This window comes from Capsicum annuum, chromosome 12, assembly GCF_002878395.1.
Source record: "Capsicum annuum cultivar UCD-10X-F1 chromosome 12, UCD10Xv1.1, whole genome shotgun sequence".
NCBI classification, from domain to species: Eukaryota; Viridiplantae; Streptophyta; class Magnoliopsida; order Solanales; family Solanaceae; genus Capsicum; species Capsicum annuum.
Window position 1 is genome coordinate 124,510,282 of NC_061122.1, and position 17,316 is coordinate 124,527,597.

Genomic DNA, 17,316 nt, shown 5'->3' on the forward strand with positions numbered 1-17,316 from the left:
TATTGTTGGGCCCGAGGTCATGGTTACGATACTAGTTGGACATCAGGTGAGTAATATATCCTTTTAAAGGGCATGGATTTACTCTATATATGCGTAGACGATTATTATTGTATTGTCTAAATACTGGTGATGACATTCGTAGACTATGGTTCATACATTCTAATTTAATGGTATGATTTCAACCAAAAACATGATTTTACTGTTGTTTCTCAAAAAGATACTTATTCTCACTTTTCAATTTTAAAGCATATTATTTTAAAATGGAGATCGTACCACCTTGTTTAATGATTTATGAAATTTTGAAACTAAAGATGATATTTTGGAGATTATAGCGAGATAGATTTTGTTTCATGATTTTTCCACTCTTGTACCACTTCTATTTACTTTGGTTGAGACATATTTTAACCATTTTATGCTATTATATCGATTTAGTCCCGGAGTTGATCTCAAGCAACAAACTTCTAGACATACATTCTTTAAGCCTCAGTTCATGTCCCTACACATATTATATATACATCTCTTTGATAATGGATGTAGACACGTAATTTTGTCCCGTCAAAAAATTATTTTTATTATCTTATCCTGTTTCACCACACACCCCAACCCATGTGATAATCCCTCCACAAAATGACAAAAATAACAACCCCCTAGCTAATTTTATCTTATCCTAACAACCTACCCAATCAAAATAAACCACATCACACCCTACCCTACCCCACCTACCCTGTACCCTACCACCACTACCCATCCACGTGACCCCCTGATATTTCTTCTTGGCAAAGAAAAAAAAGAATGGGGGGATAGAGGGCACAGGACCATCAAAGATCACTCTCTGTTGTTCTTCCACTCTTACATATACACCACTAACAAGAATTCACAGGGGAAGGGCTCACTAAAAGCAGTACCTACAAAAATTTTCTCCATACTCACGCACACACTGGTCACCCGGAAAAACATAACAAATAAAGGAGAAACGTCCTCTTCTTTCTTTGGGCTATTTTTTAAAAGACGAGTTCTTACCTAAAAAGCTTGGTATCTGCATCATTTGTCTTTCATCTTCACCTCTATCAAGCTCGTTGAACACAGGTGAAGCTAAATCCTATACCCAAAACAGAACCCCCTATCGAGAACCATTATTTTGTCTCTGATTTTGTGGTATCAAGTCTGTTCGGGTTGGATTTCTATACACCGAGTTGAGGGTGTTCGTGGATGAGGTTCAAGTCGAGGTTCAGAATCCCCGAAGCTCCTCCATTTGATTGAATAAAATCGACATTAAGGTCCATTCTTCATCTCCTTCTTTATTAATTTCAAGTTTTGGATGCCTTTTGTAATGAATTTATGTTACATGAAGTTTGTTTTTATTGATTTTATGATGTTTGAATCATGAATATTGGTTGATATAAGATTTAGATTTTTGAAGATTCGAATGGATAAGACGGATTAAGTTATTCATTGCCTGAGGATAAAGTTGGTTTGTGGGGTTAATCTAGATAAAAAATGAAATAAAGTCGGTTTAATTTTTCATTGTTGATTGTTTATATTAAAATAGTCATCGATTTTGAGTAACCTCGATAGTAACATGTGATAGGTCATCAAACGGGTAGGTAAGCGATAGGGGTAGGAAAAATTTAGGGGTTGGTGAATGTTTGGAATGTTTTGTTGAATGACTCTATTTGTTTTCTCGCACTAAAGAAAGTGTATTCATTTAGATGGGGAATGCCCCGAGTTCGTTTGTACTTATTTATCAGGGAATGCCCCGACGTACCATGTATGCAAAGATGGTTCGTGATCAAGGCCCGAGGCATCGGGTAAGGCATTGAAGAGTAGTTTAGGATTAGCTTAAAATAGAGTAGGTTTACATTTTTCGCATTTTTTCATTTTGGACTGTATAAGCGGACCGGGCACTATTTTTGGATTGTTCTGGTTTATGTTTGTTTGTTTAATTGTTTGGGTTCTTTATATGATTTATACACTCTTAGTGTCAAATTATGCCGATACATTACACTAAGTGACCGTGGTCGAACTACGGGATTGAGTGGTGCCTAACACTTTTCCCTCGGTCAACAGAATTCCTTAGCTTGAATCTCTGTTCGCAAACCAGTTTAAAGAGTCGAATTAATTTAAAAAGGATTTTCCACAGGTGACTTGGCACACCGGATTATGCCAAGTGGCGACTCTAATTTTGAATAAAAAACAATCCTTCTTTTAAACAAATCATTTTCCTTTGTCACTTAATAATAAAAACCCTTTTGAACCTTAAAATAGAATCTTTTGGAGTTAAAAAAAGGGTGTGACAGCTCTGGTGACTCCACTGGGGAGGACTATTTCAGAATCCGAGCTTATTTTTGGAGTCATATCGACTTCGTTTGGAATTATGAGTGTATAAGCATTGTTTGTGATTTTTGTTTCTGTTATTGTTATCGTTTTTGTGTGTTTTCGTGCTCTTTGCTTACAGTATTTATCATATGTGTTACCATTTTTATATCTGGCATCAAGTGCATAACCCGACTCATTTTTTATGCAACAAGTCAGTAGTACATACTGTGTACACGACCTCTAGTTAAGTCACCCTTATCTTAAGGGGGGAACGGTTGGCTGGTATGGAGTAGGGGGAAAGCAAAGTAGCCACTATCGACCATATGCTCCCCCGAATAGCCTTGTTAGTAAACCCCAACGTAGGTCATCCTTTAGGTCATGCTTATGTGCACATATTGAAGACCTAGCAGGGCTCACTTGACCTTTTATAGGAGACTAGCCTCAAAAGCATCTCTACGTGCTAAATGTTGCATCTTTAAGGGTAATGTGGTCATTTGACCAACTGATTTGGGGAAAGCATGTGTTAGAAGTAAAGTGTGTGGTAGGGAAAAATAAAAAAAGAGTAAAAAAAAAATAGTTTAGTAGCTTTTAGTATTCTTTATGGCTTTTGTTTTTCACAATTCGAAAATTCAAAAAGATTTCTTTATTTTCTGCACTCATTTGTTCAAAAACCAAAACATCAAAAAGATTTCTCACTGTCTCCTTTACCATGCATTCATAATTCAAAATTTTCAAGAAAAAAGATTTTAGAAATTTTTATAAAAGAAAATGAAAAATGGTAGAAGTTTTGTACATTTCATATAGTGAAAATGCCAAAAAGATTTTCCTTCATAATTGTTGGTGTCAGTTTTAGTTAAATTGTCCAATTAAAAACCCAAAAAGATTTTATTCATTTGTCCTGGTTGTGTCTCTTAAGTTAGGGTCAATCTGTTAGTTAATCGTTAATTGTCCAATCGGGACGAACTACGCACCCCTGATTCTTCTCTTTCGAGATGTAAGATACGTAGGCAACCTATTGCTGGTTCGGGGATCTTTTCCAAAAATCCAAAAAGATTTCCTTCACTCTTAACTTAGAGTAGGTGTTTCATATACATCTTTAAAAGAAAACCAAACAAAAAAAAAATTCTTTAGTAGTTTCAAGTTTCATTTTCGTATGACATTCAAAATTGAAAACCCTAAAAGATTTTTCTTTTGTAATCATAGGTTTCATTCTGTATAGGGATTTTAAACCTGAAAAATGTAAAAAGATTTTCATCAATTCTTTTGACAATTTGTTATTTCTTTTTTTTTTTGAAGTTTCAAGAGAAAAAAAAAGAAAGGAAAAAGAGTTTAATTGGACATTTTGGCAAGACTTCACGAACTACGCACACCTGATTCTCCTCTTTCGGGAGTGAGATACGTAGGCGCCCCTTTTGGGTTCGGTGATCTTTTAAAAAATAAAGAAGGAAAAAAAAGTTTTGAAAAAGCGTTGAACTTTAACACATTTGTTGTTTTATGTTGAGTCATTTTAAGGTGGTTGGTTTGTGGCATTCTGGATGGTCCTTCACATCACACCAAATCCAAAGGGTTAGTTGTGTTCAGCAAAGATATAGAGAGTGACATCATGGATCAAATAAAGAATCAGGAAAATGTTAGTTTGAAGCGAGAGATTAGGAGGCTAAGATAACAAATGACAAAAATGCATCGAGCTTGGGCTAGTGGGTTGCCTCCTCCTCCATTTCCCTTTATTGATCCTACAAATACATCGAGTTTTCCACGAAAATCTCAAAGTCAGTTTTCTACTATTGTAGATGCACCGCAACATGACTCAGAATTCATTCCAAGACAAAAGCATATGAATACTTCCACCACTTTTTCTTTAGCTCATTAGCATAAGCCTGCTACATTCACAACACCACATGTCGTCTGTGATCTTATTTCTCGATCTTCTACTGGGACTGCCACACAGGCTGGCCCAATGGTTGTGCGTCCCCATGCTGCTAGTGAACCTATATTCAATACTCTTGGTGCTCATTGTTATACTCCTGAGCCTGCCTTTAAGTTAACTAGACCACCAAAATTTCTTAACAAGAAATCCAGTGTACCAGAAGAGTCGGAGAAAATGGTGAGAAAAATGAAGAGTGCAGAAAATGCTATGAAAAATTCTGTAAGACCTACGGGTAAAGAAGATGTTTCATAGAAAGACTGGGGCATTCCTTCAAGTTCTAACCTTCCTCCAATCTTTGAGATACCAAAATTTGAGGATCAAGATGGGCATGAGAAATCCGTGAAACATTTGGGACAATATTCCAATCAATTGAGGGAACCCAGAGGGAAGAAAAATGAGAAAGATGACACTGCTATTGTAGTTGGAGAACAGGCACATCCAAGAAGACGACGTCGTCGTTGCCGTCAGTCTTAAGCCCAAGTTCATACCCAAGCTCTCCATAATCACTCTCAAAATCCAATATACTCTGTTTCCCCTCCTTCATATCCAGTATATTGCGCACAACCATATGTTCAACTCCCTCCTTACCCACAATAGCATACACCAACTCTTCAAAGTCATCCTCCAATTCCACAAACATACCAAACCCCTTCTAGGCCCGATATTCGATCCAAGTTAAACAATGAAATAAGGTAGAAATTAAGGGATAACTTCACACTAATTGGAGAGTTGTATGCTAGTTTATTTTAGAGATTGGCACAATGAGGCTTGATCACTTCTCTCTGTGGGTATACTCCTAACCCATATTCAAGAAATTTTGATCCTAATGCATGATGTTTGTATCATTCTAATGCTCAGGTCATAGTATTGAAGATTGTTGAGATTTGAAAAGAGAAATTGAAAAGATGATTGAATATAGATCAACTATGGTACAGAACATTGACAGTGAGGGAAGCTCTAGTCATGCTGATATGCAAACCAATGGCTAAGCTGTCAGGCTGAGCAATTGAGAAGTCACCCCTCTTTCTACTAGGAAGAGGTCTGGTAGTTTGTTTTGTCTTCTTTTCTATTTTTTGAATTATTTCAAGGTTGTAGTTTGGTATCTATCTTGTTTTGTTCCTTTGTCATCGATGTTCAAACCCTTCTATCTTTTATTTCAACTAAATGAATTGTCCCTTTCCCTTTGTGTTTTAAATATGTGTTGTTTGTTTCTTTTCCTTATAAAATATATTTTATGTTGATTCTAGTGATATGACATTCCTGAGTAATTTTCAGTCAGATCTTAAAATCCAACTTAATCATGAAGCATTGAATTAGAGAGTTAAAGTTAAGAAAAGAGAGTATTTGAGAAAATAGGTAGAGTGCTGAAGCATTTGGTGATCAAGTTGAAGTCTTCTTTGAAAATTAAGACATTTATTTTGAGAATCACAAGGATAACTTGATCATCTATCGAAAGACATATCCCAATTAGGTCAAGCAAGGAATGAGTGATCATATATCAAAAGGAACAGGAAGAAAATCATCTCCACAAATTCATGAGGCATTCAATGTGAGAGATGTACAACAACGGTGGAATTGTATGTTTGACAAGTGTAGAAGAAAGAAGTGGTACACATGCTCAGTTAAAGTCTGTGTTGTTAAAGTGTCACATATGATCTTTATCTCTCACTTTCATATTGCATGATGTGTACCTGCATTTTGAAGGATTGATATGATGAAGGAATTTCATTCTGTTATCCAAACATTGTGTCATTCTTTGTTTACCCCATTTGACCCTTAGTTCTATTTTATTTCATACCCCTCTTTTGGAATCAGGATAGAGTCTGAAACATACAATAAAAAGTGTCGAAAAACGGGTTAGAAAGTTTAAAAAAAGAGACAAAATGTGTCCAAAAAGAAAGAAAAGAAGAGTGTCAAGAAAATGGAGTCCGAAAAAGAATCCCACAGAGAAAAAAAAAGCCAAAAAAATAAAAAAATAAATAAAAATCAGATCAAAAGAAAGAATAAGTTACCAAAACTATGCATGACCTGATTCTCCTCTCTCGGGGGTGAGATACGTAGGCTGCCCTAATCTGGGCTCGGTCTAACCAAATGAATAACTTAGAGTCACCGAGTCAAAAAAAACTAGGGCATGAGATAATCCTCATTGTTTGAGTTAATTCCAAAAGTTGTAAGTCCCACCCCACATCAAATGTAGTTTGGGCCCCATGCAATCCTTTCTTTCTTACCCTATCTAAAAGCTAAGTTACAACCAAAGAAAGACCTTCATATCAATCTTTGAGAATGTTGAGGCTATGCATGCAATGGATGTGATGACCTATTTTGGAAACTACTTGTCTTCCTCAGCATAAGGAATCAGCAGAGAAACAAAAATGAGAGAGTCTTATCGGTGAAAATCCTCATGGGCACCGTAAGATGATAGTATGCTAAGAGAGATAACAATGAGAGAGTCTTATCAGTGAAAACCCTCATAGGCACTATAAGACGATGGTGAGTTAAGAAAAACAAAAATAAAAGAGTCTCATTGGTGAAAAACCCTCACGGACACCATAAGGCAACGGTGAGCTAGAAAAAATAAGACAGGCTTGTTGGAAAAAAACCCTCCAAGGCGCCACTATCCGAACGAGGTCTTAAATGCAATTGCCCTAAGGAAGCAACTCAATTTTGAGGTCATTAACTCAGCAACAACTAGTAGAAGGTGTGGATGGAAAGACTAGATAGATTAATCCAAAAATGCATGTCATAATCATTAGAGTTGACTGACATTTTCAAATAAGTTTTCTTTTCTCCTTTTTCAAATGGGGACACTCATTTTCTTTATTTTATTTTATTCTTGAGTCAGTTATCCAAATAAAGCAAAAATTGCTATTATTTTTCTGTAGTCTTTGAGTCAACTCCATGTCAAAACAAGTGATAAAAGATTTCAAAACTGGCTACCAACTTCTTTAATTGCACAAATCAAGATGAAAAGGACAGTACATGCAAAAGACATGATTGTGAGCCAAAATAAGGCATACAAAATTTTATAATTAGACAAGTCTGAGAACTCATGTAAATAACAAGGTTTAAAGCAGTGATACTGTATTCATATTGGAGTCACTCTTAATAATCTGCGTTTGGATCAATGACACGACAAAGAAAGGGAAAGTGTCAGCAATATGAAACAAAGTGAAAGGAACAACGGTTGGAGAAGATGCTTGAGAAGCCAAGTGCGGCAAACCACCACTAACTTTTTAACTGACAAGTTTTCTTTGTTAAAATATCGGCAAATTCATTTCACTTAATTCAGTTACCATTGGAAAAACACATCCATGAGGATTTTTTACATTTTGTTCAGGACCTTCCTGGAAAATGGGATTTTACTATCTGTTCAAGACCCTCCTGAAAAATGGAATTTTAATTCTGTTCAGGACCCTCCTGAAAAATAAGATTTTATTTTCTGTTCATAACCCTCCTGAAAAATGGGATCTTTATGTTCAGGACCCTCCTGAAAAATGAGATTTTTCATTCTGTTTAGGACACTCCTGAAAAATGATATTTCACTTTATGTTTATTACCCTCCTGAAAAATGGGATTTTACTTTTTGTTCAGGTCCCTCTTGAAAAATGGGATTTTAATATTTGTTCAGGACCCTTCTGAAAAATGGGATTTTAGTTTATGTCCAGGACCTTCCTGAAAAAGAGAATTTTACTTTCTGTTCAGGACCATCCTGAAAAATGAGATTTCAGTTTATGTTCAGGACCCTCCTGAAAAAATGGGATTTTACTTTCTGTTCAGGACCCTCCTAAAAAATGGGATTTCACTTTATGTTCAGGACCCTCCCGAAAAATGGGATTTCACCTTATGTTCAGGACCCTCCTGAAAAATGAGATTTCTCCTTATGTTCAAGACCCTACTAAAACATAGAATTTTACTTTCTGCTCAGGACCCTCCTAAAAAATAGGATTTTACTTTATGTTCAGGACCCTCCTGAAAAATGGGATTTTACTTTCTGTTCAGGACCCTTCTAAAAATGGGGACCCTACTAAAAAATGAGGCTTTACTTTCTGTTTTGGACCCTCCTGAAAAATGGGACTTTACTTTTGTTCAGGACCCTCTTGAAAAATGGGATTTTACTTTCTGCTCAGGACCATCCTGAAAAATGAGACTTTACTTTTGCTCCGGACGTTCCTGAAAAATGGGAATTTACTTTCTGTTCAGGACCCTTCTAAAAAATGGGGACCCTACTAAAAAATGAGACTTTACTTTCTGTTCTGGACCCTCCTGAAAAATGGGACTTTACTTTTGTTCAGGACCCTCTTGAAAAATGGGATTTTACTTTCTGCTCAGGACCCTCCCGAAAAATAAGACTTTACTTTTGCTCCGGACGTTCCTGAAAAATGGGAATTTACTTTCTGTTCAGGATCCTCCTGAAAATGGGATTTTACTTTCTGTTCAGGACCCTCTTGAAAAATAGGATTTTACTTTCTTTTCAGGACCCTCCTGAAGAATTGGATTTCACTTTATGTTCAGGACCCTCCTAAAAAATGGGATTTTACTTTAGGCTCAGGACCCTCTTGAAAAATAAGATTTTACATTATGTTCAAGACCCTCCTGAAAAAATAGGATTACTTTACTTTCTATTCTGGACGCTCCTGAAAAATGCGACTTTACTTTTGTTCAGGACCTTCCTGAAAAATGGGATTTTACTTTCTGCTCAGGACCTTCCTAAAAAATAAGACTTTACTTTTGCTTCGGTCCCTCTTAAAAAATGGGAATTTACTTTCTGTTCAGGACTCTCCTGAAAAATGGGACTTTACTTTTTGTTCAGGACCCTCCTGAAAATGGGATTTTACTTTCTGTTTAGGACCCTCTTGAAAAATTGGATTTTACTTTCTGTTCAGGACCCTTCTGAAAAAATTGGATTTCACTTTATGTTCAGGACCCTCCTGAAAAATGGAATTTTACTTTATGCTCAGGACCCTCCTGAAAAATGAGATTTTACATTATATTCAGGACCCTCCTAAAAAAATGGGATTTTACTTTATGCTCAGAACCCTCCTGAAAAATGAAATTATACTTTATATTCAGGACCCTTCTGATTATTGGGATTTTACTTTATGTTCAGGACCTTCCTGAAAAATGGGATTTTACTTTCTGTTCAGGACACTCCTGAAAAATGGGATTTTACTTTCTATTCAGGACACTCCTAAAAAATGGGACTTTACTTTATGTTCAAGACCCTCCTGAAAAATGAGATTTTACTTTCTGTTCAGGACCCTCCTGAAAAATGAAATATTACTTTCAAAAATAATTAAATCCTTCTTTATTATAATCTTTGTTTAGGATAATTTTCTTTTTAGTTTTGATATGATTTCAGGAGCCCACTTGGAGAGCAGGGTGAAGAAATGAAAAGTCAAGCAACAAAGTGAAGTTAAAAGTTAAGCAACAAGGTGAAGAAGTTGAAAACAAAGCAACAACGTGAAAAGTTGAAAGTTAACAGATTGAAAAATAGCAAGTCAGGAGCCCACCTGAAGAATAGGGTGAGGAAATTGAAAGTTAAGTAATGCAGTGACACAATTGAAAGCCAAACAAGAAGTTGAAGAAATTGAAAATCAGGAGCCCGCCTGAAGAATAGGGTGACGAAGTAGCAAGTAAAGAGTCCATTAGGAAACCTGCATAGATAGGATTTTGTAATTTCATTCATGTTTTAACTTGTAATTTTCATTTTGATGTAATGACAGAGCCGCGGATCGGAAGCTCGATGGAACCTCACTCTACTCTCCAACTTGGTATAATCCTTCTCCTTCCAATCCATTAAGATACCTGTTACTTGTTCCCTTATAACTTGGGTAGGTGGGAGTGTACTAAGTCAAGATGTGGTTGTCCTTCTTTCTTCCACTTCTTTTTTTGAATAATGATCGGAGAAAAATTTTGTCTCGTTCTCTACTTATTTGTATGAAAACACTTTTTGTTTACATTCAAAGGGGGCATGATGTAGACAAGTAATTTTGTCCCGTCAAAAAATTATTTTTATTATCTTATCCTATTTTACCACGCACCTCAACCCGTGTGATAATCCCTCCACAAAATGACAAAAATAACAACACCCTAGCTAATTTTATCTTATCCTAAAAACCTACCCAATCAAAATAAACCACATCATACCCTACCCTACCCCACCTACCCTATACCCTACCCCCACTATCCATCCACGTGACCCCCTGATATTTCTTCTTGGCAAAGATAAAGAAAAACGGGGGGATAGAGGGCACAAGACCATCACAGATCACTCTCTATTGTTCTTTCACTCTTACATATACACCACTAACAAGAATTCACAGGGGGAGAGCTCACTAAAAACAGTACCTATACAAACTTTCTCCATACTCGCACACACACTGGTCACACGGAAAAACACAGCAAAAAAAAGGAGAAATGTCATCTCCTTTCTTTAGGATTTTTTTGAAAAGATGAGTTCTCGTCTGAAAAGCTTAGTATCTGCATTGTTTGTTGTTCTTCTTAACCTCTATCGAGCTTATTGAACATAGGTGAAGATAAATCCCAAACTCAAAACTGAACCCCCCCATCAAGAACCATTAACTGTCTCCGATTTTATGTTATCAAGTCTTTTTGGGTTGGATTTCTATACACCAAGTCGAGCGTGTTCGTGGTTGAGGTTCAATTCAAGGTTCAGAATCTGCGAAGCTCCTCCGTTTGGTTGAATAAAATTGACATTAAGGTCTATTCTTCATCTCGTTCTCAATTAATTTCAAGTTTTGGATGCCTTTTGTAATGAATTCATGTTACATAAAGTTTTTTTTTGTTGATTTTGTGATGCTTGAATCATGAATGTTGGTTGATATTAGATTTAGATTTTTGAAGATTCAAATGGATATGATGGATTAAGTTAATCATTGACTAAGGATAAAGTTGGTTTGTGAGGTTGATCTAGATAAAAAAAATGAAATGAAGTTGGTTTAATTTTTCATTGTTGATTGTTTATATTGAAATAGTCATCGATTTTGAGTAACCTTGATAGTAGCATGTGATAGTCATCAAACGGGTAGGCAAGCAATAGGGGTAGGCAAAATTTAAGGGTTGGTGAATGTTTGAAATGTTTTGTTGAACGACTCTGTTTATTTTCTCGCACTAAAAAAAGTGTATTCATTTAGTCGGGGAATGCCTCGAGTTTATTTGTACTTATTTATCGGGGAATGCCCTGACGTACCATGTATGCAAAGGCGGTTTGTGATCAAGGCCCGAGGCATCGGGTAAGGCATTGAAGAATAGTTTAAGATTAGTTTAATATAGAGTAGGTTTACATTTTTCATATTTTCTCATTTTTGGACTGTATAAGCGGACCGGGCACTATTTTGGATTGCTCTGGTTTGTGTTTGTTTGTTTAATTTTTTGGGTTCTTTATGTGTTTTATACCAGTGGATTTTTGTTGATTTTTTTAATGAATGTTACTTCCATAGATTTGGCCTATAATTGTGCTCATCATAACTGAGACGATCCAAACTAGGGCACTGTCGTAATGGGCATCCCAAGTCCAACTGGGACTGGGGACCATCCTCTTTACCTAACCCAACCAACCTAGGCATATCCTGAGTTGGATGAATTCTGAACATATAATAAGATAACATTATTACATAATCCAAGACTTTGGAATAGGTCCATATTTGTAACACCCTAGAAACGAGTCCCGAGATGTCACACGGTGCCTAAGACTACGAGTAACCTTAAGCTAACCATGTCTGCCTTCTACTAAATCTGAAGCCCAATGTAGAGGAAATAAGGATATATAATCAAAGCTAAGATGCAAAATTCTGTTTGAGCTAACTGAAATTATCTGAATATAATTTCTGGAAATAATAGACTTGAGAGTCTGGCCAATCAATACTGAAAATATGAAGCATATCTAGCAGTCTGACAAGCCTCTACTAGCAATGCTAGAGAGTCACTGGGACAAACCCCCAGCTGACTCGAACTGTCTGTGAATACTGAATCATCAATACTAGTAACCTAAAAAATTGAATAACTGGATCCCCAAACTATGAGGACTAACCGTCAGGATGCAGATAAAGATACTTGAAATCACTCACACTACTGAAACTGAGCACCTGAAGCTATATTATAAGACAATGTAGCACATAGATGTATATATGAATCGGTAAATCTGGATTGTACTGAGTATATGGGGGTGAATGAAAAACTAAATCAATATCTCAATATTATTATAAATTTGTAAAGAATGCATGCTAAATGTAGATAACTCACATAAGCTGGAATATCTGAAAACTGAAAATCATAATCATGAATAGAAAAACATATCGCATAGAACTAGTGAGCCATAAAATTTAGTTTCTAAAAGGTGTACTTGTACTCTATATTCAAATTATGTTGTCTAAGTATAGAAAGGACTCACTTTTATATCTGAAATCTGAAGTCTAAAATCTTAAACCTAATACTTATACAAAACAATATCTGAAAAAAATCTTGAGCCTCTACACTTAGCTTCTGAATGTTGTTCTATTACGATTATTTTGTAGTGTTTTCTATTAGGGAGGTTCTTTTAACCGACATACACTATGTGAGCTATCATAGTGTCCTATGTCTAGTTCCCTAATGGGAAAACCTCATATTGGGTAGGTGTCAAACTCCTGCCAAGGAGTATAACCTAATCTAAGTGATCACATATGTATCTGCCATCCATACAGAAATGGGAATAATCTGATAATCTGAACCTACGTTGGCTCGTAGTTCTAGGGCATGTAAACATACCCAACTCAGTGCTAAAAACTACTCCTTTTAGTCTGTATACTCATTCTGCTGGAAATCCACTTTTAAAAACTAATATAAAGGTTTACAATGAAAACCTCTTTTAAATCTGTTACTACAAAATATAGCTAAATTTGTGAAATAAATTCCAAATCTAAACTGAGATCAAAAGATCAAATCGTTATTAATAATCTAAAAATAACTAGTAATGGGATTCTTTAAGCATAGTCTTTCTTGAAATATCAACATTCAAACTAGGGTTAATAACCTATCTATCAAATTCATGGCAAATCATCATAAAGTTAATGCTTGGTAATGAAAATATTGATAATTCAATTCTAAATATGGCAATTACTACAATACGCATGAAAATACGAAAGTAGACATGCAATTCAACATCTAAATCTCTCAAAACCTCATAATCTTGCCAATAACAATATTAGTTATGAACCTTAATTCAAAACTCATGTAAACTCATGTAAAATTATCTTGAAAAACTAATTTTTGGCTCAAGGATTAAAGAATTATGCTTTTTGAAAACCCCACATACCTTAATAGAAGCAATTGATGAGAACACTTGATTTTGGATTCCTATTTGTGCACTTGAAAGTGGATTCTTGATTATCTTGAATTGGAAACTTTGAATTTTGAGTTTCCTTGGAGAAAGAATTTCCTTGGAGAAAGAATGGTGGAATTTAGATTTCTTGGGAATTATATTTTGATGTTCTAGAGTTTCTTTAAGAGGAAGTTGATGAAAAGTGAGCATATCATAGTTAGAATGGGATTAATTCGGTGTTATTCACGAATTGAGGATGAGCAAAAGACTTGATTGACTTTAAAAAAATTAAGTTTGGAAATTGAAATCCCGATTTTGGGCCACACCGTGACGCGCCACTATCGCAGTGGCTTACTGGAAAAAAGGACAACTGCCATTTTGCATTATGGCACGACACGGTGAAATTGCATTGGTCTGCTAAAAATGGGACGAGTCCCATTATCGCCTTTGGCGTGACGCAGCATAATGGTTTTGTGCCACAGGAAAAGGACTAGCAGGAACTGGAAATTTATCGTGATGCGAGCCAATTGTGACACTATGCTGGAAATCGGACAATTGCAATTTCGTCCCGCAGCGCTATGCAGTACCTGCTTAAATTTCATACTTCTTTTACTAAAAATGCCATAACTTCTCAACCGAGTATCGGATTTAGTAAAAATTTGTATCGTTTGAAATATAATTCAATTATCTACATAATTGTGGTTTAGAGCTAAGCAATTTCACACGTATCAAGAGTTATGCGATTTTGAAGTTGACCCTTGACATTCTAGGAGCTAAATTGATATACGAAAAAGTACGGGGTATTACATTATCTCCTTCTTGGGAACATTCATTCTCGAATGAGACTAGTTAAACTAAAGATACTGAGGAATTAAGGCTATATGTTGGCATGCACAACTGAAACAAACTGCATGAGTGAAGCTAAAACATACTGAGCGACTGAACTAATCTGCGAATGCATGAATTTACATAATGATAGCTATATGGCTTAATCTGATACTGGAAAAGAATTGTATTAAGGAAGACTGTTACCTTCAGCTGAATTTGAGTTCATTGAAAAGAGATAAAGATACTTTGTATGCATGTTTACTTCTGGTTCCCAAGTAGCACCCTTAACAGACTGGTTTCGCCACAAAACTTTGACCAAGGGAACTTCTTTGTTCTTTAGTCTACGTATCTGATGATCAAGAATCTCTACTGGAACTTCTTCAAAAGAAAGGCTATTATAAATATCTGTGCTTTATAGAGGGACTACAACAGCTGAATCGTCCATGCACTTCTTCAATGAGGACACATGAAACAATAGATGAACTGATCACAAGTCTATGGTTAGCACAAGCTCATATGCTCTCTTCCCAACATGAATCAAAATTTGGTAGGGGCCTACATATCGGGGAAGAGGCTTCCCTTTTTTGCCAAATCTCTTCACCCCCTTCATGAGTGAATTCTTCAAATATACAAGATCATCAACTTCAAACTCAAGATCTCTCCTTCTTATGTCTGCGTAAGATTTCTAACGACTCTAAGCTTCTTTAAATCTCTCTCGAATCAACTAAACTTTCTCCATGTATTCAAACACCATCTCTGGCCTAAGCAAAGCGGCCTTACCAACTTCAAAAAAACTAACTGATAATCTATACCTCCGCCCATAAAGAGCCTCAAACGGGGCTATCTGAATACTAGAATAGGAACTGATATTATAGGTGAACTCGATCAATGGTAAGTGGTCATCCTAGCTGCCTTTGAAATCAGGAACATATGCCCTTAACAGATCCTCTAAGTTTTGAATAGTCCTCTCTACCTGACCATTTATTTGCTGATGGAAAGATGAACTGAGATTAACTTTGGTACCAAGGCCCTTCTGAAAGGCTTTCCAAAACTGAGAGCTAAACTGAGTACCCCTGTCTGAGATGGTGGACAAAAGAACTCCATTCAATCTAACCAACTCTCTGATATCCAACATAGCAAAATATTTAGTTGTGTAGGACATGTGAACTAACAAAAAATGGGCTGATTTAGTCAATCTGTCTATAACCACCCAAATCAAATCATGCTTACGACGCGAATGGTGTAATCCAGTCACAAAGTCCATATTCACCTCTTTACACTTCCAAGTTGGGATACCAAACTCCTGTAATATGCCTCCAGGTCTTTGGTGCTCAACCTTAACCTGTTGACAAGTATCACACGTGGCTATAAATTCTACTATATATTTCTTCATACCACTCCACCATTAGGCTTCCCGCAAATCTCGGTACATCTTGGTGGCTTCTCGATGAATTGAATAGCATGCACCATATGCTTTTCCATAATCCGCTGCCTCAAATCGATAAAACATGGCACACATAATCTACTCTGGTATCTCAACACACTATCTCCCCTTTGGGTAAAAATCTCTACCTTTTGGTCTTTAACTGGCCCCTTCAGTTTGACCAAACTAGGATACTTATCCTGTTTTTTTGTCACTTCAGACACTAGAGAAGATTCTGAACTACTCTGAACCCAAATGTTTCCCTCAGCTGAATCAACCAACCTCACACCCAATCTAGCTAACCAATGAACTTCTCAAACTAATTCTCTCTTATTACTTTCCACATGAGCAACACTATACATAGACAATATACTAAGGGCATCTGTCACTACATTGGCCTTCCCAAGATGATACAACACACTCATATCATAATCTTTCAACAATTCTAACCACATTCTTTGACAAAGATTCAAATCCCCCTCAGTAAATAGATACTGCAAACTTTTATGGTCCGTAAACACACCAACATACACCCTACTAGTTGGATGCACTTTGGGACTGGTATGCTTCATGTCTAATGTATGTTGTCCCAAAGCATACATGCACCATATGCTTTTCCATAATCCGCTGCCTCAAATCGATAAAACATGGCACACATAATCTACTCTGGTATCTCAACACACTATCTCCCCTTTGGGTAAAAATCTCTACCTTTTGGTCTTTAACTGGCCCCTTCAGTTTGACCAAACTAGGATACTTATCCTGTTTTTTTTGTCACTTCAGACACTAGAGAAGATTCTGAACTACTCTGAACCCAAATGTTTCCCTCAGCTGAATCAACCAACCTCACACCCAATCTAGCTAACCAATGAACTTCTCAAACTAATTCTCTCTTATTACTTTCCACATGAGCAACACTATACATAGACAATATACTAAGGGCATCTGTCACTACATTGGCCTTCCCAAGATGATACAACACACTCATATCATAATCTTTCAACAATTCTAACCACATTCTTTGACAAAGATTCAAATCCCCCTCAGTAAATAGATACTGCAAACTTTTATGGTCCGTAAACACACCAACATACACCCTAGGGTCTACCAGCACATAAACATCAAGATGAAAGACATGAAGCATACCAGTGGCATAATATAGTGAATCCTCTTGCTCCAAATTGGATGGTAATGCATAAAATTGATTTTAGTGTTGATCGCCACCGGTACTTGATGATGCACTTTGAGAAGGAACTAGGCAACCTAGATGATCTAATGTGTTAGTAGCCAGAGTCTGGGGACGAACATCTCTAATTCCCTACCTAGCGTACGGACACTCTTTGATTCTATGAACTAAATGAACTCAACAATAACAATCTTTCAGTCCCAACAGGCACTCACCAAGATGATTCTTACCATACTTAGCACATGGAGGATAGTTGGGTTTTCCACTTACACTATTCTAAGATCTAGACATAGAAGTCTTGCCCCACTATGCTTGCC